Source organism: Notechis scutatus, chromosome 4 (genome assembly GCF_049901735.1).
Source record: "Notechis scutatus isolate UNSWTSFEM ecotype Mainland chromosome 4, rNotScu1.2, whole genome shotgun sequence".
Taxonomy (NCBI): domain Eukaryota; kingdom Metazoa; phylum Chordata; class Lepidosauria; order Squamata; family Elapidae; genus Notechis; species Notechis scutatus.
In genome coordinates this window covers 87,173,673-87,198,989 of record NC_142012.1, presented here as the reverse complement: position 1 = coordinate 87,198,989, position 25,317 = coordinate 87,173,673, and the positions used below count along the sequence as shown (strand labels likewise).

The 25,317-nt window shown below is 36.0% G+C and overlaps 1 protein-coding gene across 1 annotated transcript in view; it reads left to right on the top strand.

Moving 5' to 3' along the window:
• The window catches only part of CTNNA3 (catenin alpha 3), a 767,102-nt gene that overhangs the window by 531,389 nt on the left and 210,396 nt on the right, over positions 1-25,317 (top strand). The gene's annotated exons all lie outside the window — the stretch shown is intronic.

The window sequence follows — 25,317 nt, the reverse complement described above, 5'->3', positions numbered from 1 at the left end:
TATCTGGGGAAAGGAAGGAAGGAAGGAAGGAAGGAAGGAAGGAAGGAAGGAAGGAAGGAAGGAAGGAAGGAAGGAAGGAAGGAAGGAAGTGTATGGTGCATAAGCGCACCAACGTGCCTACCGTCCCTGTCCTATTGTTTCTCTTATTCTTCTTTTATTTTTCTTATATGTACCCATTTCATGTATTCACAACTATGTATACACTTATACTTATTATCTTGTAAACAATTGGCAAATCAAATAAATAAATAAATAAATAAATAGTTCAGTGTTTCAATTTCAAACTAGTGGACTCTTTAAAAAAAGCCAGCAGGGAATGGATACCTTAAGTAGATTTTTTTTAAATGGCTAAATTTTGAACCAGAGAATTTCTGCATATCAGGCAAATGCTATAACCACAGTCCTACTTTGACATAACTAACATGCAGTAGATAAGTAGTGCAGCAGTTATAACAGAATGGATATTGGTGATCCTCTGACCAGGATAGGGGCTCTCATGCCACTGTGTGCAATAGCCAACCAAAGTGCAGGGTTTCTGTATTGGAGTGTGTTTCATTCTTGGCAACTTTATGGACTTCAACTCTCAATCCACACATCTTAAAGTTGCCAAATTTGAAAAACATTCCATTAGGTCAAAGTTAAGTGCAGCAGGCAAATCAAACAGCCATCCTTGAGTCAACTCAAACTGGAAAATGATGTTTTGAAATTAGAACAGGAAAACATAGGTAGAAATTGTATTTATGGGCTAGCGGTAAGGAGAAGAGATCATTATCTTGCCTTCAAAAAATGGTTAGTACTCTGGATTTCTAATGAGGCAGCTGACAGTGCAAATATGCCTTAGTTCTTTTAGTTCTTCTCCTTGATCAGATTGCTTTTCTAATAAGGTGTCAAAATTGCAAAGTTGAAAATAAAACATGGATAAATATCTAGAAAACTGAATTCAGATGAAACAAGATAAAGAATTTGGGAATAAAAGCTTTTCCCTTTCCTTCTGGAATTATTGGCCTACACTTAGGGATCTGTATAAATTTGATATGTGCCAATGCCCTTTTGCTCATATGTCATCTTTTCATTTTTTTTCAGTGAGTTTAGAAAAAAACTGCCAAGGATATGTACTTCCCACAGATAAATGTACTTCCCACAGTTTCTCATGATTTTGTCTAAATTGCCTAGAAGAATGAAGGAAATTTTTTGGGTAGGATGCAAACTTCATTCTGTTAAGAGTAAGCTCACCGAAACTAAAATAGCTAACTTTAGTCAATTGATTTTAATTTTCTTCTTCTTGTGCCATTTCCGTCATCAGACATTGGCGATCAGGTTGGCAATCCTATTTTTATCAGCAGTCGTATGAAAAAGTGCTGCTGAGTTTTGTCCAATCAGTCCCTTAAATTGTGAAGCTATGATGTTCTTCTTCTGCCTGGACCTCATTTGCCTTCAGTTTTTCCCTGGAGGATTAAGTGAAGTAGGCCGTATTCTTCCGGATGTCACATCGCATATCCAAAATATTCTAACTTTCGCTTTTTTATGGTTTTGATTATTTCTCTTGGCTCTCCCAGGTGATTTATCACCTCCTCACTTCTGATTTTGTCAACCCAACTTATACGTAGCAGCCACCTGTAAATCTACATTTCAACTGCTTCTAGTTTCTTCAAGTGCCTTTCTGTCAGAAACCAACTCTCCACTCCGTAGAGCAGGATGGAAAATATGTAGTATCTGACTAGCCTGATTTTCAATTAATTTTAATAGACTATGCTAATCATAACAGCCAATATGGGGTAGTAGTTTAAGAGTTGGACCAAGAGGAACGAGATCTAGATTCTAGCCCTTTAAGTATAGATGTCAGCTGGATTACTTTGGGCCCATTGAAGACTAGGAACATATCTGTCTAACAACTTGCACTAGATAGATATGGTAGATTGTTATCCATAACTTTCAATAGAACACCTCTTCATACAGGAGTGGACTGATTTGGGCTGATGGTAAGAATCATCATAATCAAGAATCATGATTAATATTGTTGGTACTTTTACCAGAAAAACCAGCTATATTTTTATCTCAAAAACTTGGATTCACAAAGCTTTGATTGATTGTCATGAACAACTAAAATTGGATCCATCCCATTTTCTTGGACAAATATTTCTCTATCTGTGACTCTTTCCTTCTGATTAGTTGAGAACAATATCTGCAAGACTGGCAAATTTGCATGATAGAACTCGGGTAATACGTGATATGGTACAATTGTGTATTCACAGAAGTAAATCCCACTGAATTTAGCATGACATTTTGAGGCAAATGAGCTTAAGACTGCAGGACTGTTCTTTAAAAGTATTTTTATTTTGCTTTGTTTGGGCTGATATTGATGGAACAGTCTGCTAAATGCTGAAATAATTAGAATTTCTCAGAAAAAAAAAATCTTTTACTTTTTAAACTGCACAAATTTGATTGCATTCTTTGATCCTTTTTTACTACTGCTATTACAACATATTATTCCACTGTATTGTGTTTTCATGAATGTGTTTAACAATTCAAAGGCTTAAATGACACCAGAATAGTATACTATAGAATGGATCTGGCAGGTACTTTTAGTTTGTCCCATGGTGGACTTTTATGGTTCAGCTCATTTCTCTTGGCATATTTTCCTCACAGATTTAGTTTGCAGTCAACAATTTAGAAAACATCTAATCAAGTAAACTCCTTTAACTTTCTGTCATGTGCTAGGTTGAATCTTGATATGATGTATGGAAACTAATTGGATATTAATTGGCTGCCTCTTTCAAATGAAATATGTACTGCTGATTGGAATTACACTTTGCCACTTGGGTTAAAGAGTGAGTGTCATCCAATTGTATTGCCCAACTCCACACAGACCCAGAAGCAAGATTATTCTACATATAAGCTAAAGACTTTGCTGTTGACAGTGAGTCCAACATTATGAAATGGTTTGATGGAATCACATGGAATCACCTGTAATGTTGCAAAATCAATCCAGAATTATAGAAATGCAAACTTCAAATCTCAACAAATAAATGCTTTGTCTTACATATTGGCAAAAAAAAAAAAAAAAAAAAATCAGAAAATAAAATACAAGCTGAACAGTCAAGACCTTGTTGAGGATCCAAACTCTGTCAAGGACCTTGGAGTACTCATCTCTAATGGTCTAAGTGCTAGAGCCCACTGTAACTACATAGCCAAAAAGGCATTAAGAGTTGTTAATCTAATCCTACATAGCTTCTTCTCTGGTAATATCACACTACTAACTAGAGCATACAAAACATTTGCTGGACCAATCCTCAAATACAGCTCATCAGTCTGGAACCCACATTATGTATCTGATATTAGCACAGTTCAGAAAGTCCAGAAATATTTCACAAGAAGAGTTCTCCACTCCTCTATTTGTTGTAGAATACCTTACGCCACCAGACTTGAAATTCTAGACCTAGAAAACCTTGAATTACACTGTCTTCGATCTGATCTAAGTATGGTATATAAAATCTTACATTGCAATGACTTACCTGTCAATGAATACTTCAGATTCAATCATAACAATACAAGAGCACACAATAGATACAAACTCAAGGTTAACTATGGTGGTTTGACATTGAAATGAGACACAGGGAACTGTCTCTGAGAAAAATGCCAACCCTGAGAGAACTCAGGTAGCAGTATTTATTGAGAAAAACACAAGCAAAATATACAGTATGCATATTCAGAAAACAATGACCTCAACAGGAGATTACTTCACCAGCATGAGAACACACAATCTTGGAAAGTCCCAGATGTTACCTTGCTAGGGTGAGATCATACAGCCACGGAAAGTCTCATGGGAAAGTTTGGAAAGTCCCATGAGAAAGCACAACTGTGTATCTTGTACCTTGAACTTTCACCCATTTTCCTATTCCTTCTAAACTGGCAGAATCAAAACAGAATGAGGCACTCTGAGCAAAGATACTCCTACCCCCACCAAGAATGCCCACATCTCCTAGACTTACTGCTAGTTATACAAAGGCCTTACAGAAAATGATAAAATGATCAATAGGTTATATTACCACAGTTAACTGCACCAAACTTGATTGCAGAAAATACGACTTCAGCAACAGAGTGGTCAATGTCTGGAATACTCTACCTGACTCTGTGGTTTCTTCCCCAATCCCCAAAAACTTTAATCTTAGACTGTCTAGTATTGACCTCACCCCTTTCCTAAGAGGTCTGTCAATCGTGCCTACCATCCCTGTCCTATTGTTTTTTATTTTTCTTATACGTATCCATCTCATGTATTCAAAACTATGTTGATACTTATACCTGTTATCTTGTAAGTGATTGACAAATCAAATAAATAAATAAATAAACCCCGTGGAACTTAGAAAGTTTTGGCAAGAACCATATTGCAGTGGAGAGAGGGAGAGAAGTAAAGTGATTTGATTGGCTCTGCTAAGAGATGAGATGCATTCAATTCTCATTCTGTGATCATATATCAGAGGGAATGCTGTGTCATGCTTTATTATGCTTTTAATAAAAGCATAATAAAAGCATAAAAGTTACATGGAAAAATTATAGCACTTCCTGATTTTGGGCTACCACAGACTAACCTGGCTCTCTTCCTACATATAGTATTCAGCTACCACTCTACTTAGCTATTTCCATATTTCCTGGTCATTATAAACTCTTTAAGTTTTAAGAATCAGTTTTTCATTTCCCCCCCTTCCTCTCTGTACCCCTTTTGTGTTATTTTCTTAGTTTATAAACTAGAGAGCAGGAATTGTTCTGATTTAGTCGAGCCAAGCCACTCTGAGAGCCTTAGCAATTGAAAACAGAGTAAAAGGCTTTAAAAGAATAATAAATAATTTTACTGGTGACAATAAGGAAAGTTTTACCTAAGGTACAAGCTATAGAGGGATGTAAACAAAGATATGATTAGCAACTCAAGAGACTGAAAAAAAAGTGTTCAGAACAGTCCCTGGTGCAATTTTTTTAAAAGAGGTTCTTGCATTAAAATTTCTTTCTGCAAAACTGAGAGATTTAAATAAAACCTGAAAGACCCCAGAACTGTAAATGGGATATGATTCTACATTATTTCAAGCAGATTCCTAAAAATATAAGCAGGGATGCTAGTAATCTGTAATGCAAGTCCCAATTTGGTGAAATGAGGGAATTGCCATTTGTTTTTAACCTTTTTAGTTCTGTCATATAATTCTGTTTTGTTTTGGAGTCATGGAATCATTGAACAATAGAGTTGGAAAGTGTCTTAGATGTCATCTTGTCCAATTTACTGCTCAGTGTGAGATCTAATCACAGAGGACCATTCAGCCTTTGTTTGAGTGCTTATGATAGCCTAATACACGGGTAATAGCTCATACAGTCAAGACGTCATTCTTGATGCATAGCTGACTCTAACTTTGTGTAGTTTTAACCATTGGTAATAGTGCTGTTTCTTGCAGAATAATTCTGTTTTCTATATGACAACTCTTTAAATTTTGAAGACTGCTATATAGCTCCTCTGATGAAGAAAGAATGGCTAAGTCAGAGGGAGGAGTCAAATGGGAAATTAGTCTGGAATTCCTACTGAGCACAAGAAGGTCAAGTCTGGCATACACATACACCCTTGCATGCAGTTGAACTTATCTAGTATAACCCAGGTGCAAATTATCAGTCTGAGAAAATTCCTGTGTTTAGGCATGAGCAATAAATAGTTATTGTAATTGAAATCTTCAAATATGGATCTGGTTGTGCATGATATCTAGTTTATTTTTTATATTTATAATTATATTGTATTGTATTATATTACATTATTATTATATTAGTAGACTAACCATAACAAAAGGAAACTTCCCAGCAAGTATATTCAACATGAACAATTTAGCACTGTCTCTTAAAGTACAACCAGATATACCTTCATTTCACATTTTACTTAATTTTCAATAAACTCATTTCTAAATCATCAGCTCAGCTGATTAGTCAAGAAAGAGTAAAAGTTATCAAAATTAATTAACAAATATCTATCCCCACTTTTATTTAAAACCTAATCCCCAATGACTTTCTATAATAATAAATTCACTCAATTATAATTGAACATTGCAAAATTAGAAATTGTTAAACATTACCAGAATTAATAATAATTTCTTATGTGTATATCAAAGGTACTAACATAAATTTTTAAAAACCAATCCATTACACCCAATTAAACATTTCCAAAGCAAAAATTATCCAGTCAAAATAGGCATTAAACATCACCAAAGCCAGCAACCCGTTATTATAACCTGTTATTGTAAATACCAAAAGTATTGTCATAGATACTGAAAACTAAACCTTTACAATCAGTCAAAATATTTATTAAACAATACCACAGGTGACAACCTATTATTTAACTATAATCAAACAAACCAATTTTACTTTTTTTCCATTTTTCCAGCAACCTTTAAATCTTTCTTGTAGCTTTTTGTCTCCTCTCAAAGTTCTTGTCATCTTTATCAAAGTCCATTGATAGATTCAATCTAGCCTTCCCAGTAAATCTTTTATATTCAATTTAAACAAATAATACACATTGTTCTTTTTATATCTTATTAGTATATTTCTGGTTTTTTTTAAATAGTCTTCCAGATCCATGTTTAAATCCAGTATTTCCATCTACTACTTGTAGATTATAAGTTTAGGATCCTCAATAATATCATTTTCAATTTTATTCAGAGAGGCTTGATCTATCCAGTTCTTTTTAGTTGTGATATAGAATTAAATACTTCACACCATTCTTCAGTTTACAGATTGTAAATTTTCTGTAATTTAGCCATCTGGTGCTTTCTAGTAGTTAAGCTTCAAAGCCTTCTTATCAGCAACTTATAAACACAGAAATTCTTTTCCACAGGAGAGGATATTTTTAGTTAACTTTCATATCTTTCTTCAAATCAATGTCATCCAAATTCTTCACATTTAAAAACTTTCCAAAGACAATATATAATCATTCTTTTACTGCATATTACAAAAATTAAAAAAATACAAAATTGGAAACACATATTTCTCTTTCTTTGTAAATAGATTAAAAAGGGGGTCACCCAGCAAACAAAAAAGTTTGCAAGACTGAAGGCTTTTCAATCTTAAAAAGTGATAATAAAAAGGAAATCAAACTCAGGGTGATTTAAAAAGTGAGAGTAGGTTGAACTTTGAGTTCTTAGAAAAAGCTACATTAATGGGTCAAGGCAGGATGGGGCCTGCAATTCCCTGCTCAACAGAAGCATTTAGTCTCTGTGGTCAATTGACAAAAATACCCAGTTGTTCAGAATACATGTGGATCAGTGGTGGGATTCAATTTTTTTTACTACCGGTTCTGTGGGCGTGGCTTTCTTGGCGTAGAAGGGGAAGAATACTGTAAAATCTCCAGTCAGAGGTAGTATTTGCGGGTTCTCCAAACCACTCAAAATTTCCGCTACCAGTTCTCTAGAAGTGGTCAGAACCTGAGGGTGATCTCAAGTTCAATCTTTACACCAGGAAGAATTATCAGCAATATGGATCTCACATCCAGCTACCTTTGAGCCACAATATCTGCTAACCATGCTATCTCTTCCATGATTATTTAAATAAGACAGGACAAGGTAAGATAAAATAATTTTTATTGTCATTTACCTGCATGCACAATGGCACACATTAAAATGAAATTCAGATGACTGCTCTCAAAAGAAGAAATGCCAACCATCGAAAAATGTCACCATCCCTAGTATAACAATAATATAATAAACAGCTTCCGGTTTGTCGGAGCCCGCGGCGGCAGGGATTTGCGGCTGCGCGATCCTGCCGCGCTAGCCATTTTTGGGGCTCCGACCCAGCCGGGTGCGGAGCTAGGCTGCCCTGCAGGGGCAGCTGAAGTAGGGGGATCCGGAGAAGGGTTTGGGGTGCTGCAGACTCCCTCCTGGCTGGCAGAACTCCCTTTTCCCAGGACGGTGCAGCGGTGGTCCGTAATGGCCGCCACAAAGAAGCTGGCAGCCGGGTAAGAATGCGCAGGAGGAAGTGGAGAAAGTGATTGAGAGGAGAAAGTTTTTCTTGGCTCCTAGGACTCTAAGACATATTTAATAAAATTCCTGAAAAGTATGATTCTCTGAATAATACCTGCCAGAAGAGGAAAAAGCGGCTGCTTGAAGGTGCTGAAAGGATAGCTTTCCCTCTTTTCCTACGGAATAAATAACTGGATATTAAGAAACCTATTTTTTAGGTGGAAATTGGTTTTAAGCGATGAGTGGGAAGAGAGAGGATTAAAAGAAAATATTTGTATGCTAAGATTTGTTGGAGCAGATGCCTTAAGGATTTGAAGACTAGAATATATTGTAATAAGATTTTAAACAGATTTGGACTTTCTTTCTCTTTGATTGATATTACCCCAGAAGGAGAAAGTGAGAACTCTGCCTTGGTTTGGACTGATTGATAACTTTGGGACTGTTTTATCTTTTTTATTTTCTTTTGAATATTCTGGTTGTTGTAAGAAGAAAGAAGGAGAAAAGAAAAGAAAAGATTTATAATGGCTCTTTCTGTTGAGGAACTAAGAAAAGAATATGAACAAGCAAAAAAAAATGGTAAAGATGGTGTGGAAGAAGCTTTCCTTTTCTTAGAAATGGCGCTTACTAATTATCAACAAAAATTACAACAGATGAAGACAGCAGAGGAACAAGAAAGAAAGGAAGGAGCCATCTTTAATGAACCTCAGAATTTGATCCAGAAAAAAGGAAGAGAGAAAGAAAAGAAGAGAAGAGAAAAGAAGAAAACTAAAGGATTTAAGGACTTAAGATTCAAAAAACATTTAAGAAAGGGAAAAATAAAGTGCAAAACCAATATGATGATTGTAAACAAAGGGGAAAAGAAATACGACAGAGAAGGGAAGCCGGTAAGGCAGAGGCTAGAAGAAGGGGGGTAGAAAGGTTTGTTGGGAAAAGAAAGAAAGGGAAAAGGTGGAGAAAAGCTACAATGTTTTGAAATTAAATGGAAAAAGGAATTTTTATGGATAATGGATAAAGTATAATTTTTTTAAAAAAAAAAGATTTTGCAAGGTACATAAGATGAGATGGTAGTATTGCAATGGTTTAAGAGTTGATAAGAGATTAAAATGTTAAAATGTTTAAAAATGATTGGCTTTAAAACTTAATAATAGGAGAGGTTTAGAATATTGTTTTAATTAAAGAGTTTAATAAAATTATGGTATTGATGTTATTATAAAATTTTTATTATAGTATTTCTTTTTAATATTTGGATTTATTGTCTAATTAGGCACTTAATTGTGTTGGATGTATTAGTTAGATAGAATGTACCAAGCAAAATCTGATTGGGTATTAGATATTATTTTAAAGATTAATTTGATTAACTTAGGGGGGAGATAGAAAGGCATCATACTCTGATTAATGATTTCAGGAGAAACTGATTTTCTTTTTTTCATAAGGGATGAGACAAAGGGATGATAAAAAATGGACAAAAGATACAAATATAATGATTTAAACTAAGATGATTAATTAAGGTAGAATTAAGAAGTGTGAAATATGTGGAGAAGTTAATATAGAAGGGTTAGAATGGTAAATAAAATAAGTAATGATATGTAAGATGAGCATGAATATAATTGAAGTCCATGAAGAGAGAAATACCTGGGTCCAAGTTACTTTCCAAAAAGATATTTTTTATGTTTTGTGTGTTGTGTGTATATGTTTTTTTGGGGGAGAATTGGTAAAAACTTGTAGAAATATAGAATGAGAATAATGGTAACTAAGTCAGAAAGAATCAGATGAAATAATAATAATGATATTGAATAAGAGTAAAGAGAAGTAAAGAGAAATTGAATAAGAGGTTTTGGTATATTATATGGAAATGGTTTAAAACAGAATCATAATTTATCTGACTTGTTAAATTTACAATGGAAAAAGGTTTAAACATGTAATGAATAATGATAATTTGTGTGTTTTAAAAAATTAATAAAACTTGTTTTCAAAAAAATAATAATATAATAACAGCACCAGCACCAAAAATGTTAAGTTAAACAAAAAAGACACCAAAAACTATATCAATCAGAATCCATACTGAATCCATAGTATAAAAAGCAGCCTTAAGAGTTAACAGAGTTTATAAAAAGCTGTTACAGAATATAGGTGCTCTGCTTCAGATACCACAAAACCTCCTTCGGAAAACTTCAAGATAAATATTAGAAACAGTATTTAAAATATTTGCCTTGAAGGAGCATTAGATTTGTAGAGCTAAATGGGTCAAAAATTAACTTAAATGCTCAATCATTAAATACAATTCAGAAGCAACAAAAAGGCCCTATTTACCAAACCTGGTTTTAACAATTTGTCTAAGGTTACGTAGTCTTGAACTGAATCCAGATGAACATTTAAGTAAATGTATATTTAGATAAAGTTCCAGGGATTAATATAGATGTGTATATATAATTGTGCTTTAATGACTTTATTTATTTATTTGAAATGCTTCCTAAATCAAGTAAAAAATACCAAACCCATATTTTAACTGAGTCTCCAAGAGATAATATGTAATCATGGAAAATGAAGAGTGAAACAGTATTCAGGAATGATGATAAAACATTTAAATTCATGGTATTGACTGCAATAGAATGTTTTCTGTGAGATTTTTGCTCTGCATTTAAACAGGGAATGCCATTGACTCTGAATTTCTTATGTAAAATCCGTTTGCTTCTGTTTTGACTTTTTTTTAAAATCCATGTGTGCCAGTTGTGTCCTGTCTTGAACCAGGAGGCCCTGTTGTCTATCTTACATGCCCTGCTTACTTCCTGAATGGGTTACTCACTGTAATGCACTCTACCTAAAGCATTCAGAAAAGCATTCACTAGACTACGAAATGGAAGCACAAAACAATTTGTAAACCAACCGGCACACTGTATGTATAGATATGGAAGATGGCTTGATGTTTTTATGTTTTGTTTGTCTATGTTCGTCTTAAAACCCAATAAAAAATTTTTAAAAAAAGAAAAGAAAAGCATTCAGAAGCTGCAGCTAGTGCAAAATGAGGTGGCATGATTGGTTATGTGCATTCCTTGAGCAGTGCACAATACATCTCTGCTCCGTGAACTGTGTTGGCTACTAATGTGCTTCTAGGACTAGGTGCAGTTCAAGGCTCTGTTGCTCGGATGTTCACCCTTTGGTTTGGTCATTGTGTCTTTACTGAGTTAATCCCTGAGATAACTGAAAAATCCAACCCCAATATATTGAAGATTATCTTCGGTTATCAACAAAACAACGGCCTTAGGAGCATGTGCGATCTTGAATAATTTCTGATCCAACAATAGTTGATGGTCTTAGTTTCTTTGGTTTCTGGTGAGCACAAATTGTCCATTCTTGCACAAGTCATATACAACCTTTTAATGGGATAACAGATACTGAATGGATAGTACTTGGTTGGAAGAATGAGACTGTGTTAAATAGAATACATTGTAGGAGTCTGCTTGCTAATTATCCAGAAGTCAGGATGAAAGATATGTGTTTTAGGTGTGAAAATTCAACCATATGTTTGAGACTGTAGGGTGTTTTACAAGCCAACTGAAAGTAGGAAATATGCTTTATTCTCTTGTTTTCATTGGCAGTATAGAAAGCTTCCTCTGAATTTTTTTGCCTGCAGAGATTTGGAAAAAAAAAAACAATTTCCAGTATATTTTATATAGCTCTAATAGTAAAGTTTGCCCCATGTCCTTTACTCATTGCAACACTTTGTTCTTGCATACTGTTATGGCATCGTATCCAAAGACTAGTGCACAACTATCCTAGTTAAAGAGTCATTCTATTTTTGGATTGATTTTCATTTAAAAATAGAAGAATGTTATATGTGCTGGAAATATGAATAATTGTGTCACTTGAGACCTTTAACTGTTCCAATTGAGTGTTACTTATCTATTTTTCTCAACATTATTCAACCCTCTCCTTCTCCAGAGGGTTTTTTTTTTTTTTTTACAAAAAAATGGTTATAACCAGCAGTAATTTTCAGAGATATATTTTTCTTGGTCTTAATGCAAAACAGCAAACTTAGAACTAGTTTTAGCTTAGTTTTAAATACTCTCCACTGGGATCAAGTTTTGAAGAATCCCCTTTTCTACTACTTTGGACTGCTTTCATTTCTGTGCATCTTCTTTGCACTTAAAAAAAAAAAGAATGTTAGGGATTCGGCCTTAGATTATATAATTAAAATGCTGTCATCCTGTTCTATTAAAACAATTGCTTTGACTTCTTCCAGTAAAGATCATGCAAATATATCATTGCATGATATTATAAAAAAGCTGTCCTTGAAATATATAACTGTTAAGAAAACACCAAATAAAAAGAAAATATGAAGGAAAGTTAAAAATAATGGATACTTTCAATGGCATATAATTCAATAAATATCATTGGTGTACAACACTGAGGATATGGGAGATGTTAAGGTCAGGATTTCAGGACACCAAGTGAATTTGCAGTTTAATGAAGATATTAAAGTCCAAAGAGAGAGTTGCTGTGGAGGAGGCCTTTGAAACATAGGTTAACAAGATTCTACACCTGTGAACATTGATTAGGAAGAAACACTTTAGAACTTACATATGCACAGCCTCTGTTTTTCATTAAAACTGCCCAGTGTTTTTAAGGCTTTCTTAAAGCAGGAGCATTTTTTTTTTCAGGCTTGGATGAAGGCCTGGAAAAAAAAAAGGTTAATGAAGAACCAAAAAGGCTGTGTTGTCACTCATATGAAGCCAAAACACTTCCTCTCAATTATTATCACAGTATGAGCTACCCTAGCTTTCCTTTTCATATGCTTCCTTTGATATATTTGGGTAACTTGTCATTTCTTGAATTCATTGGTTGACTAAACTTCTAGCCTACTCCCAAATGACTAGTAACACAATGAAAACAATATACAGGTAGCCTTGATTTACAACTCTAATAGAGCCTGCCCCTGCAAGTCTTTATGGGTTTTTGAGGTGCCCATGTGGTTGCCTTGCTTAATGACCCTAATCCCTGCTCTTCTCATTGTATGAAGAGCCTTAGGTGGGTTGGCCCTCTGAGGCCTAGCACAGGTCCAGACCCGAACTGGAGCACATCCTCAGCTCACAGGGCTTCCCCAACCCACATGCTCTACTGACACCCTCCTGGGTTCCTGTAGGCCTTGGGCTTGCTTCCCACTTCACTGGGTCCCACACCCTCCTCCCCATCCTTCATCATGTCTTGGTCACCTACATTTTCCTGTAGATCTCCTTTGAGAAGCAGCTACTTTGCCATGTGTTTAGGAAGCAGAGTCGGCTGATCTGCCCCTCAGCCTCCCTATAAAGTACAGAGCTGCCTGGTAACATCTCAGAGAGTCAAGCCACATTTCAGAGCGGCCACAGTTAATTGCACTTACTCTCAAAATGGTGCCTGTTTCCAGGTTGGCACCACATGGGTTCTGTGTAGGAAAACGGTATGATAGAGCGACAATTATCCAAAGGAGCTCTATGGAAAAGGTAAGTGAATGAGTTGTGTTGGAGAGATGGGGAGGAGGGTGTGGGACACAGTAGAGTGGGAAGCATACAAAAGGCTTGTGGCGATTAAGCGGGATGGGATGGGGGAAGATGGAGGGGCTGTAAAGTATCTCTGAAGTTGATTGTAAAGGCAGGCACATTATCATTTATTTTATCAATGGCTAGATAAGAAAATAGGGAAATAAAATACATTATAATATACAATATAACAGTAAAGATAAGACAATGTAATGATTTATTATTATTGAATATAATGATTATCATGGAATGTATGATAATATAAATTAGATTTTGAGTTTTGCTTGAAAAGGATGTGAATTTATAATTATAGTCTAACAAGAAGATAATAACAATAATATAACATGCATAGCTGATTTATATAATATGAAGTTTAATCTAAACCAGAAGGGATAGATTGTTGATATTGTGCACAAGAGATATGTACTAACCGACACACTGTATGAAATGGAAAGATGGTTTTATTTGATGTTTTATTGCAGAGTTAATGTTTGTTGTCAAAATAAATAAAAAATAAAAAGGCAGGCACATTGCCAAGCACCCAAATTTTGTTCACATGTCCATGACATGCTGTAGCAGCCATAACTTCAGGCAGGGTCATATTATCTCACAATGAAACTACTGCAGATTCTTCTAGGATTGTGTAAAGAGCTTTGCCTGGGCCTGAGCAGATTGTAAATAACTTCTTCAAATGACAGCTACTACAGTATTTTCTGTTTGTCTCTTTCTGTGCTCTTTCTGGGGAAATAAACTTTGTAGCAAATCTAAGGTTAAAAAAAGGTTGTAAAATCTTTTACAACCAACTCTCTCCAAGCTGCTGGCATTTAATAGGGGAGGAGGTGGCAGTAATGATTCGAGTATACATTACAGATTCACAAAGCAAGTAAGATGAGCATAACCATTTGGGGCCCTATTCCTTCCTACAAATTTTATTTTATTCTATATACAATATAATGCAGTGGTGCAGGGTTCATTATGCATGGAAGTCCCCCTGCATTGCTTTCTGAAAGGCTTTTGCAACTGTGCAATGGCACTTGCACACTAATGTCTCCGCAAGAGAGGAAGCTTTTGAGAGAATGCGCCTAGAGATGGAAGGAAATGTAAGGCTCCCCAGTTCTCTACACAGGGATTTTATGGTATAGATAGAATAGATGGGGGGAAAGGGTGGCATGATAATTCTAATTCTATGCAGAATCAAAAATTTGTCTCTCTTACACTTTTTTTAAAAAAAATATTGTTAACTTACAAATATTGTTAACTTAAAATGACCTATTCAGATACGAGCAATTAATGTCCTTTGATTGTTGAAATCCCGAGATTCCACTCAAAGGTGCGAGTGAAAATTCTATGAAAATGCAGACAGTGAATAAGAGCTACATTAGGCTATAGGAAAGGAGTAAAAATGTTGGACTTTTGTCACAGAATTGAAATGTGCTTTCTCAAGAAAGGACATTCTTCAGCTGATATAAGATTCTGATCTGACATGCTGCAATAAGAATTCTAAATTATAGAGAAACATTTATTCTTCAAGTATTGTCTTAAGACTGGTGTGTGATTTCCCAGGTAGAAGCCACCGTTACAAAGATCCGTCTCCAGCAGTCTTTGTATGAAAATGTTTCAGATAGCCTTGAATGAAAACTGAGTCATTTGTGAGTATTTTCATCATGAAGGCTGAAGGCAGGATGGAAACGAAACTGTTCTTTTTCTCATTATCCTTTAGTTGTTAAAAAGCTTTCCACCCAAAAACTGTTTTACATCAATGGTTACATATTGCTTTTTTCTTTCATCAAATTAGTGAATAAATCTGACATTTAGATTACTGTTGTCTAAAAAAAATCTGTAGGTAAGTACTAATAGAGTAGCTAAAATAAGTCTTCAAAATGTCTGCTGTTGAGGTCAATTGAGCAATTGTATTGTTTTCTAGCCTAAAAATGTACTCTGAAATCTTTCAGTGAGACAGATTTATTCCTTAATTTTATTATATACTGGAGGAACTCTTTAAAGTCATTTGTGTTAATTGAGATAACCTTTATATCAGTATTCAAGATGACACATTGGGAATAATTTGGGAAAGTGACATTCCATCAAACAAGTAAAATTTTTTAAAAATTAAAATTTTTAAAGAATCAATTGTCCACTTGATGGTACAGTGAGACTGATGTTTAAGCATTGCTTTTGTCCATAATGGCATTTTTTTAAAAGTGGCAACCTATTTTATTAGAAGATGTGGTAGAACTAATGAAAGTAAGATCAGGGGTTGGGATTCAGCCAGTTCGCACCACTTCGGGAGAACCGATTGTTAACTTTCTGAGCAGTTTGGTGAACTGGTTGTTGGAAGAAATTATTAGGGCAGAGAACCGGTTGTTCAATTATTTGAATCCCACCACCGAGTAAGATGGTAATAGCTGATCAGTGAAAATATTTCTATCAGTGAAAATTCTCAAAAGGATTAAGTACAAATTATAAACAATCTATATAATGTTTATATATAACTTTAGGGATTGTACATGTTGTGTTTTTGTTTAAATCATAATCACTAGAGTAGGCTATAATAATTATTGCAGTTATAGGGACTTGGTGTCTCAGGTACCTAAGCTGACAATTAACAATTGATTTGTAGAATTCCTCATCCTAATGCCCTCCAAGTTGTTCAAATTGAAATCCCATATTCCTCGGCCAACCCAGCTTCTGTTGATGCTTTCTGGGAAATTTGGAGTTAAAAATCTGAATGGTTTGTAGAGTATCAGATTGGGTAAAGCTCCTCAATAGAAATCAAATTAATATTGCCATTTTTCAGTTTAAGTCCTATTCAAGTACAACACAAGATATATTCATTTGTATATGCTGACCTTTCTAAGGCTTGGAACACTGATTAAAATCATCATTCACTGATTCTTTAGTGTTTTGGTTGTTTGTGTCTGATGATTTGTTGAAAGTAAATTGCTGAGGAAAAGCTGAGGCATTAAATAAAACATAGATGAATAAGTGCTATAGCCATACTACGGTAGAAGGCCTGGGGGGGAGGTAGGAGTGTGCAATCAAAGTGTGAACACATAACTGAGCATGACACATTGCCTTGGTGCCCATGCTGCAATCCTCTGTACAAGTGCAAATTCAGAATAGACCTTTCAATCTTATCCTCTATGACAGAGGTCCCCAAACTTGGCAACTTTAAGACTTGCGACTTCAACTCCCAGAATTCTCCAGCCAGGCTGGAGAATTCTGGGAGTTGAAGTCGCAAGTCTTAAAGTTGCCAAGTTTGGGGACCTCTGGTCTATGAAAATGGCTAATGACAACAAATGGATTGGGTCTTGAGTTCTGAAAGCAGATTGTGATTTGATGTGATGTGATATGAAGAGTTTGCTCTTTGAAAGGAAATGCTAGCAACTCAGTTTGAGAGATTGGGATGAGACAGAGGGAATGTTTTGATTCCTAGCAAAAATGGAATCTAAACTCTTTAGGATCTTAGGATCTGTAAGTTTATAGAAGGACAATCACTTCCCTTTTTTGACAACCCTGTAACCCCTATTTGGGGTAGAGTCGAGGCAACTGGACAGAGCTGAATTTTTACTGGCCAGACACCCTTCCTGATGCCATGTGAAATTTACAGCAATTTTTTTTTGCGCCCTAGGAAACAAACATCTATCTAGGACTCTCATTCTGAGTGGGTGACTGGCATCTTTACCACTAGGCGGCTCTGTTTAGAAGTGCAATCACTACAGATGTCTAATCACTAATTCATTATGCCCTAAAGTGGGCATTAGGAAGATGCAGTAGCCATTTTACGTGTAAATCATTCTGCTTTTTAAAAGCATGATTTCTTGAGATTTAGCTGAATAGAGCTAATGATAACCACTCAGTCAGTCATACAAGGTACACTGTGATTAATCATAAAGCATTTTGCATCTTCTTATAACATAGTGGGTCCAATATTGCCAATATTTGCAAACAGAGCCAGAATGTTGACATCAAATAGGAGTTATGCAGGCAAGGCAATGATACATGCCTGGATGAGGAAATTTATCCTGCCTACATTGAAGAAGAAATACAGTGATTGTAGAGAAGAGGAGGAGAAGCAAATCAGCTTTCACCTTGATTTTATGGCCAACTGGCTAATGGCAGGTAGTTCAGACTGACAACCAGATTTAGAAAAAGAATGCTTTTGTCGGGCCGCTTATATCAAAGTGGAATTATTTTCGCATGCAGGGGGAGCAAAAGGCCAAAGTGAAAGCAAGCCTGTTAATTCTTTTTCGGGAATGACAGAAACTTGTATGACTTATCATTAAAGTTTCTCCATCACAGTGGAAGCAATTGGGTAATGAAGTGGCAAAGACAGCAGTCATCAGAGGAGAAGGGATCAAATCAGCTCTATCCCACCCCCAAAACATAAAACACAGCCAAGGATGGTGAGGAGAGTCAAATAATTATTAGACTACAGTTGGTGGGAACTCAGAAGGCATTTGCTGTCGATATAAAAGGATACATGTCAGAAATGGAAGAGCTGTTCTCTAAATTTGTGTGCATCCACTGGAAAAACGGGAGAGTTAAGACAAAACTCCAATGATGAAGGAAATGAATCAGAATCTCTTCTGAGGAAAAAAATGGCAAAACTTCAGTTGAACTGTCAAAACTAAACCAACAGAGCTTTTGGTCTGGTAACTTGAAGGGATCATTGGAGCTGGAATTTTAAAATGCCATTAAGGGATCAAAATCGCAGCATCAAAGGTGATGAGGAATTTTTTGGGTAGAATATAAATGTCGGAAAAAGTGAATAGTCAGAAAATTTCAAACTACTTGAAATGTTACAGAAATTAATACTAACAGCACCGTTTGCTAAAGACAGTTAAGATTGAAAAGTATTACTAAATCTCGGGAATTTCTTCAGAGGAGAGGACGCAAAAAATATTCAGGTTGGGTTTTTGGTAATACACCTGTGACTATTTTGACATTTTTGCAAATGCCTCTGAGACTTCCCTTTATTTTAATTCTTCTGTATAAAAAATTGTTCTATTTTTTCCCCTTGTAATTAAAATGGCTTCTTACCAAATATGCAATTTTGATAGATCTGATTTTTTTTCTAAATGTATAAATCCAGCCCTGAGGTTTTTTTTAAAGCTTTTATTTATTTATTTATAATTCTAATATATATCACCCTCCATCTCATATGTATGATCCTGCAGTTACAGAAAATTAAAGCAAATCTACAATCAATTTAAAATAAAAAACCCACTATAAAAACAAATAAAATACATACAACTCACAGCCAAGATTATCCCATTTACCAAAACAATTGGTACAGCCTCTGCATTGGCCCTTGTGAATCCCAATTGCTGGTTTGGGCCAGCAGGGTTTGGGCCAAGGTGATCTCCAAGTGGATGATATTCCACAAGGTGGGTGCCTTGTGTCCTGCCAGATGACACTCCATGGCTTGCAGAACTCAAAGCATCCCCCTCTTGCTGGACCTTTTGGGGTAAATAGATGTAATTGGGGAGAAGGGATCCCTCAAGTAATGCAGTTCCATGTCAAGTAGGGCTTTCCACTATTCCAGAGGAGAGGGAATATATCATTTAGGTAATCTGTTAGGAAAATATAAGGAATTCCCTCCTACCATTCTGTGATTCAAGGCTACCTACAAAGATAAAAGTCAGAATAATAATTTCCATCTGCACTTGGGGTTCAGGATGTAAAAAATTAGACCTGGGAAAGCTCAATTCATTTCATTCTCAAAGAACAAGTAGCCTGATAGGACAAGGGAATTAAATATAGTCTTTTCCCAACCAGAGATCAACTTTATGGGGAATACAGCATGTGTTCCATTAAACAAAAAACAGATATATGATTTTAAAATACACACATATACAGTAGAATATATATGTGATTTCAGAATGGTCCACGAGGTTCTTCAAGATATCCAACTACAGGTGGTCCTCATTTAACAAACATTCAATGATTATTCAAACTTGCAATGGTGAAATGGTGAGTGGTAGTTATGACTAATCCTAAGAGTTCAAGCTGGCACAGTGTCTTCTATAGTCCTGTAATCATGATCGGGGGTGGTTGGCAGCCAGCCTGTATTTTTGATTGCTGCAGCATCCTCTGGTCACTTGATCATGATCTCTGCTGGTTTCCACAAGCAAAGTCAATGGGAAACTTGATAGGAAACCAGAAGTCATAATCACATGAGGTCATCACTTAATGACTCACATGTTCCTTGCTTGATGATGCTTAACTGGACTTCCAGAACTGCCATTGCTAAGTAGCATAGTCACATGATATCTGCTCCCAATTATCATAAGTAACTGAAGCCTATCTGTTTCCTATTGAGTTCTATTAGCAAAAACATAGAATCATAGGGCTGGAAGGACCTCGGAGGTCTCCTTGTTTAACCCCCTGCCCAGGGCAATAGTCCTTATTCCATCCTGATTAAATAGTTGTCCAGACTTTTCTTGAAAACCTCCAGCAATGGAGCACCCAGTGTGAGAGGCAAGCTCTTCCACTGACTAATAGTTCTCCTTGTCAGGAGTTTCTATCCACTGCCCTCAGGTGCTATAAATCAATGCCTTCTTCCTTGTGACAGCCCTTCAAATATTGGAAAACAGTTATCATGACACCCCTGAGCCTTCATTAGGCTAAATATGTTAAGGTTTGCTTGTTTCAGGAGGAAGAGAATTACTTCTGAACAAATAAAACAATGTATACTATTTACAACTGGCATTCTAAATAAAGTTACTATGAGTGAGATTATTTGGGAAGTTTAGTATATTTTTATGTACATCCATGGGTTGATTCAAAATAAATGTTTAGTTCTTGGTAACTTCAGCATCAAATAGTAGAGTTGTGAATGGCTGTCACATTCTTTTCAAGGACTAAATTATCATGGAATGAGTAATCAAATGATAAACACACCAAAACTACACTTACTGCATATGAAGGGCAGTCTTAGGGGGTAGGAATTTTTTGGCTACCACTCTGAAAATCACAAATAATGCCATTGCAAATTAATCTGTACTAAAGTAGCAAAAGAGTAGGATCTGCATTCTGTAGCACAGTACTGCAGTTATATATCCCCAAAGAACTATGTAAGGATCTTTGTGTAGACTTGAGCTCAGCATTCAACGCCATCATTCCTGAAATCCTCCTCTCTAAACAGACTCAGCTAGCTAGGACTAACCACATTTGTGGATGGATTATAAGCTTTCAAATGAATAAAAATCAGCAGGTGAAGCCAGGGAAAATCACACAAACATTTAATTAGTACAGGAGCCCTCCAGGGCTGTGTGCTCTCTCCATCACTCCTCTCTCTCTATACCAATGATTGCATCTTGAAGGATCCCTCTGTTAAAGTATGAAAGTTTACAGATGATACAACCGCCATTGGTCTCATTTGAGATGATGATGACTGCATATACAGGTGAAACTCAAAAAATTAGAATATCGTACAAAAGTTCATTTATTTCAGTAATGCAACTTATATTTCAGTAGTGAAACTTATATATGAGATAGACTCATTACATGCAAAGCAAGATAGTTCAAGCCGTGATTTGTCATAATTGTGATGATGATGGCTTACAGCTCATGAAAACCCCAAATCCACAATCTCAGAAAATTAGATTACATGCCATCAATAAAACAAGGATTGTACATAGAACAATATCAGACCTCTGCAAAGTATAAGCATGCATATGTACTCAGTACTTGGTTTGGGCCACTTTTGCAACAATTACTGTCTCAATGAGGCGTGGCATGGAAGCTATCAGCCTGTGGCACTGCTGAGGTGTTATGGAAGACCAGGATGCTTCAAGAGCGGCCTTCAGCTCTTCTGCATTGTTCAGTCTCATGTCTCTTATCCTTCTCTCTGCAATGGCCCATAAATTCTCTATGGGGTTCAGGTCAGGCGAGTTTGCTGGCCAGTCAAGCACAGTAATCCCACGGTCACTGAACCAGGTTTTAGTGCTTTTGGCAGTGTGGGCAGGTGCCAAGTCCTGCTGGAAAATTAAGTCAGCATCCCCATTGACTCTGGACTTAATGAAGCACAGTGGACCAACACCAGCAGATGACATGGCTCCCCAAATCAACACAGACTGTGGAAACTTCACACTGGACTTCAAGCATCTTGCAGTGTGTGCCTCTCCATTCTTCCTCCAGACTCTGGGTCCTTGGTTTCCAAATGAGATGCAAAAGTTGCTCTCATCAGAAAAGAGGACTTTGGACCACTGAGCAACAGACCACTTCTGTTTTTCTTTAGCCCAGTAAGACGCTTCTGATGTTGTTTGTTGATCAGGAGCGGCTTGACAAGAGGAATAAGACATTTGAAGCCCATGTCCAGGATCCGTCTGTGTGTGGTGGCTCTTGATGCACTGATTCCAGCCTCAGTCTACTTCTTGTGAAAGTCCCCAACACTTTTGAATGGCCTTTTCCTGACAATCCTCTCCAGGCTGCAGTCATCCCTGCTGCTTGTGCACCTTTTTCTTCCACACTTTCCCCTTCCACATAACTTTCTATTAATGTGCTTTGATACAGCACTTTGAGAACATCCAACTTCTTTTGCAATTACCTTTTGAGGCTTTCCCTCCTTATGGAGGGTGTCAATGATGGCTTTCTGCACAACTGTCAGGTCAGCAGTCTTTCCCATGATTGTGATTCCTACTGAACCAGACTGAGAGACCATTTAAAGGCTCAGGAACCCTTTGCAGGTGTTATGGCTTAATTAGCTGATTAGAGTGGGAGACTTTGAGCCTAGAATATTGAATCTTTTCACAATATTCTAATTTTCTGAGATTGTGGATTTGGGGTTTCATGAGCTGTAAGCCATAATCATCTCAATTATGACACATCACGGCTTGAACTATCTTGCTTTGCATGTAATGAGTCTATCTCATATATTAGTTTCACCTTTTAAGTTGCATTACTGAAATAAATGAACTTTTGCACGATATTCTAATTTTTTGAGTTTCACCTGTAGACAAGATCAACTGGTCCTGTGATGTAGCCAGAACAATCTGGAGCTGGACACTCTTAAAACTGTAGAGAATATAGTAGATTTTAGAATAATCCCTTCTATTCTACCATCTTTTACAATATTAGGCAATATAGTATCAACAAAAAAAATCATTCAAGTTTCTACTTCTGTTATTTCCAACTTGAAAGAGACACCTAACATTAGAACCATCATTAAAAGGCATAAGAAAGAATGTTATTCCTGCATCAACTCAGGAAGCTCAGATTGCCCAAAAATCTGCTGATAAATTTTACAGAGGAATTATTGAGTCTGTCATTTGAAGCTCAACTGTCTAGTTTGGAACAGCAACCAGACAGGACACCTACAGACTTCAATGGATAGTTGGAACTACAGAAAAAACAAACCAACCTGCAACCAGCCTACTTTCTATTGAGGCTCTGTATACTGCACAAACCAGAAAGAAAGCTAAGAAAATATCTACAGACCCCTCACATCCTAGTCATAATCTATTTCAACTTCTCCCCTCAGGATGCCACTATATAGCATTGCATGCGAAAATAACTAAGCATAAAGTCTGCTGAACACTTAATTCCCACAGCACTGTCTCATTTCACATCTTTTCTCATCTTTCTTACAATCTTCTCCTGTTGGTTTCTTATGATTTATCAATTGTTGTTTGTAATTTAAGATTAATGATTGTATCTATGATTTATGACCTATGGCCTATTTCTTGCTGTTTATATGTATACTGTGAACTTATGCACTGGAGACAAATTCCTTGTGTGTCCAATTACCCTTGGCCAATAAAGCTCTTCTTCTCTCCTCTCCTCTCCTCTCCTCTTAAAATGTGACATTACTGGAGATATAATTCAAAATCACAGCTGCCTCCTTTTCCTGCCTCCTATGCCAATGGCAAAGATCTTTTCACTTTGCATTTTTCTGTCATCTGATCTATCAGTCTTCTGGCATCATTTTTTTTTTTTTTTTGCTTCTTTAAAAATCTGTCTTTAGTTCTGTTTGATAATACTTTTTTCCCTTTCCACGAATAAGCTATTTCCCAATATATGTGTATGTGTGTAGTGTTAATATTCTGATTCATTACTTTTTTTAACTTATCTGTATTTTTCCATTATGCTTATCTATATTTTCCATTATTGAGATATCTACTAGAATATTTAAAGATTTCTTAATGCCACCAGCTCTGGTAAATAGGAAAAAAATATATATTTTAGATAACAGGAATCATCTAAATCAGAATAAATCAGTTAAAAGTTCTACTCAATATGTTTGAATACAAATAAAAGATGAAGATGAAGTTGGACTCACTAACTTTAGTTTTTCATTCATTAAGGATAACTTCTTAGAAAAGATGTGCTTTTTATGTGTGGGAGATCCTTGACTAGCAGTCCTCTTGACTACGCAGAGGCTATGAGTTTGCCTATAAGAATGCCTTACTTCCATAGACACTCCTGTATGCGCCAAAGAACCTCTTTAGAATCAAAATACAAAGCATTCAACATCCCTTATTATGCTGGATAGATGTGTGGGGCAGGGGCAATGACATCATACTCATTATGATGTCATCACAGAGCTTAGTTGTGCAACAATTTAATGTATGCCATGTCATTCTAATGTCGGCAGGCTTTTAAACAAACACCTATGATCTCACTTTAACTGAAGCCTCATTGAATAAGAATGTAATTATACATACACAAATGTATAAATATATATATACATATACATATATATAGAATAGAACAATCTTCAGTCACTAGTAAGTTATCAAAAAAAATATTATACAGATTCTGTCTTTTGAACGTAAGATCTCAAACCCATTCATTTATATATTTAACAGAACATATCAGACTAAGCTGTCAGCATCTGAATGTGATCTGTTTTAAAAAAATCAAAAGAAAGGCAACAAAATGCAAGGAGGACAACACAATATATTGTACTAAGTTTCTAGTCTCAAATGAAAAATTATGATTTAAATTCTATTGTTGATGTACTTCCCCACTCTCATCCATGTTTGTAATTTTGTGTATGGCATATGTCCTTTTGCTTTTATGAATCTAGTCCAACCACTCGTATAGTCTAGGTTCATTAGAAATGGGACTCATACAGTATATTCAAAATCTTGATTTGTTACTTAAATTCATTCAACTAAGTCTTGGCTGCTACATCTCACATTTATGAATGCAGCGTGACATTTTTACAGCCTCTTGCAATTTTCAGTTTTGAGCTATACATAATCTTACTGCTGCTTAATGAGCTTACTATCAGTTTTTCTGGGATGAGAAATATAACTAACCTCAATTTAGTAGAATTAAGTTGGAGTTCACAGGGCATGTGTAATAAAAGGACAATGCATAAGAAAGATGCTACCCATCATTCCAGTTTCATGGGTGTGTACGTATGTCGTGTGTACATGCCCTATATTTATAAGATGTATAAACTTCAATAATATCTACCCATAGATTTTTGGTGGTATGAGTTGCACACACAGAAACTGTCTGCCCATTTATCCTTTATATCTTGAGAGCCTTCCATGCATTTCCATGCATCCTGTTTTCTGTTGTTTTTCTCTGGATTCTCCAGAGAAGTACAAATGCTGCTATGATGACTCTTGTTGCCCTTGAGAGGCAAAGGGTCAGAGAGGTCTCTTATACTAACACAAAGCTGCAGAGTGTTAGTGGAGAAGAATAAACCCATGTAAAGTTCATGCTCTCTTCTTTTGGCTTCTGCTCTGATAAATGGAGACAACTGAAGCTTCCTTGCTGGGTTTCAGTCCATAGAGAAGCTCAAACACACCTTCTGGGGTTCTTTTGCCCACTGATAAAGTAGAGACAGCCTACTTGTGAAGGCTAAA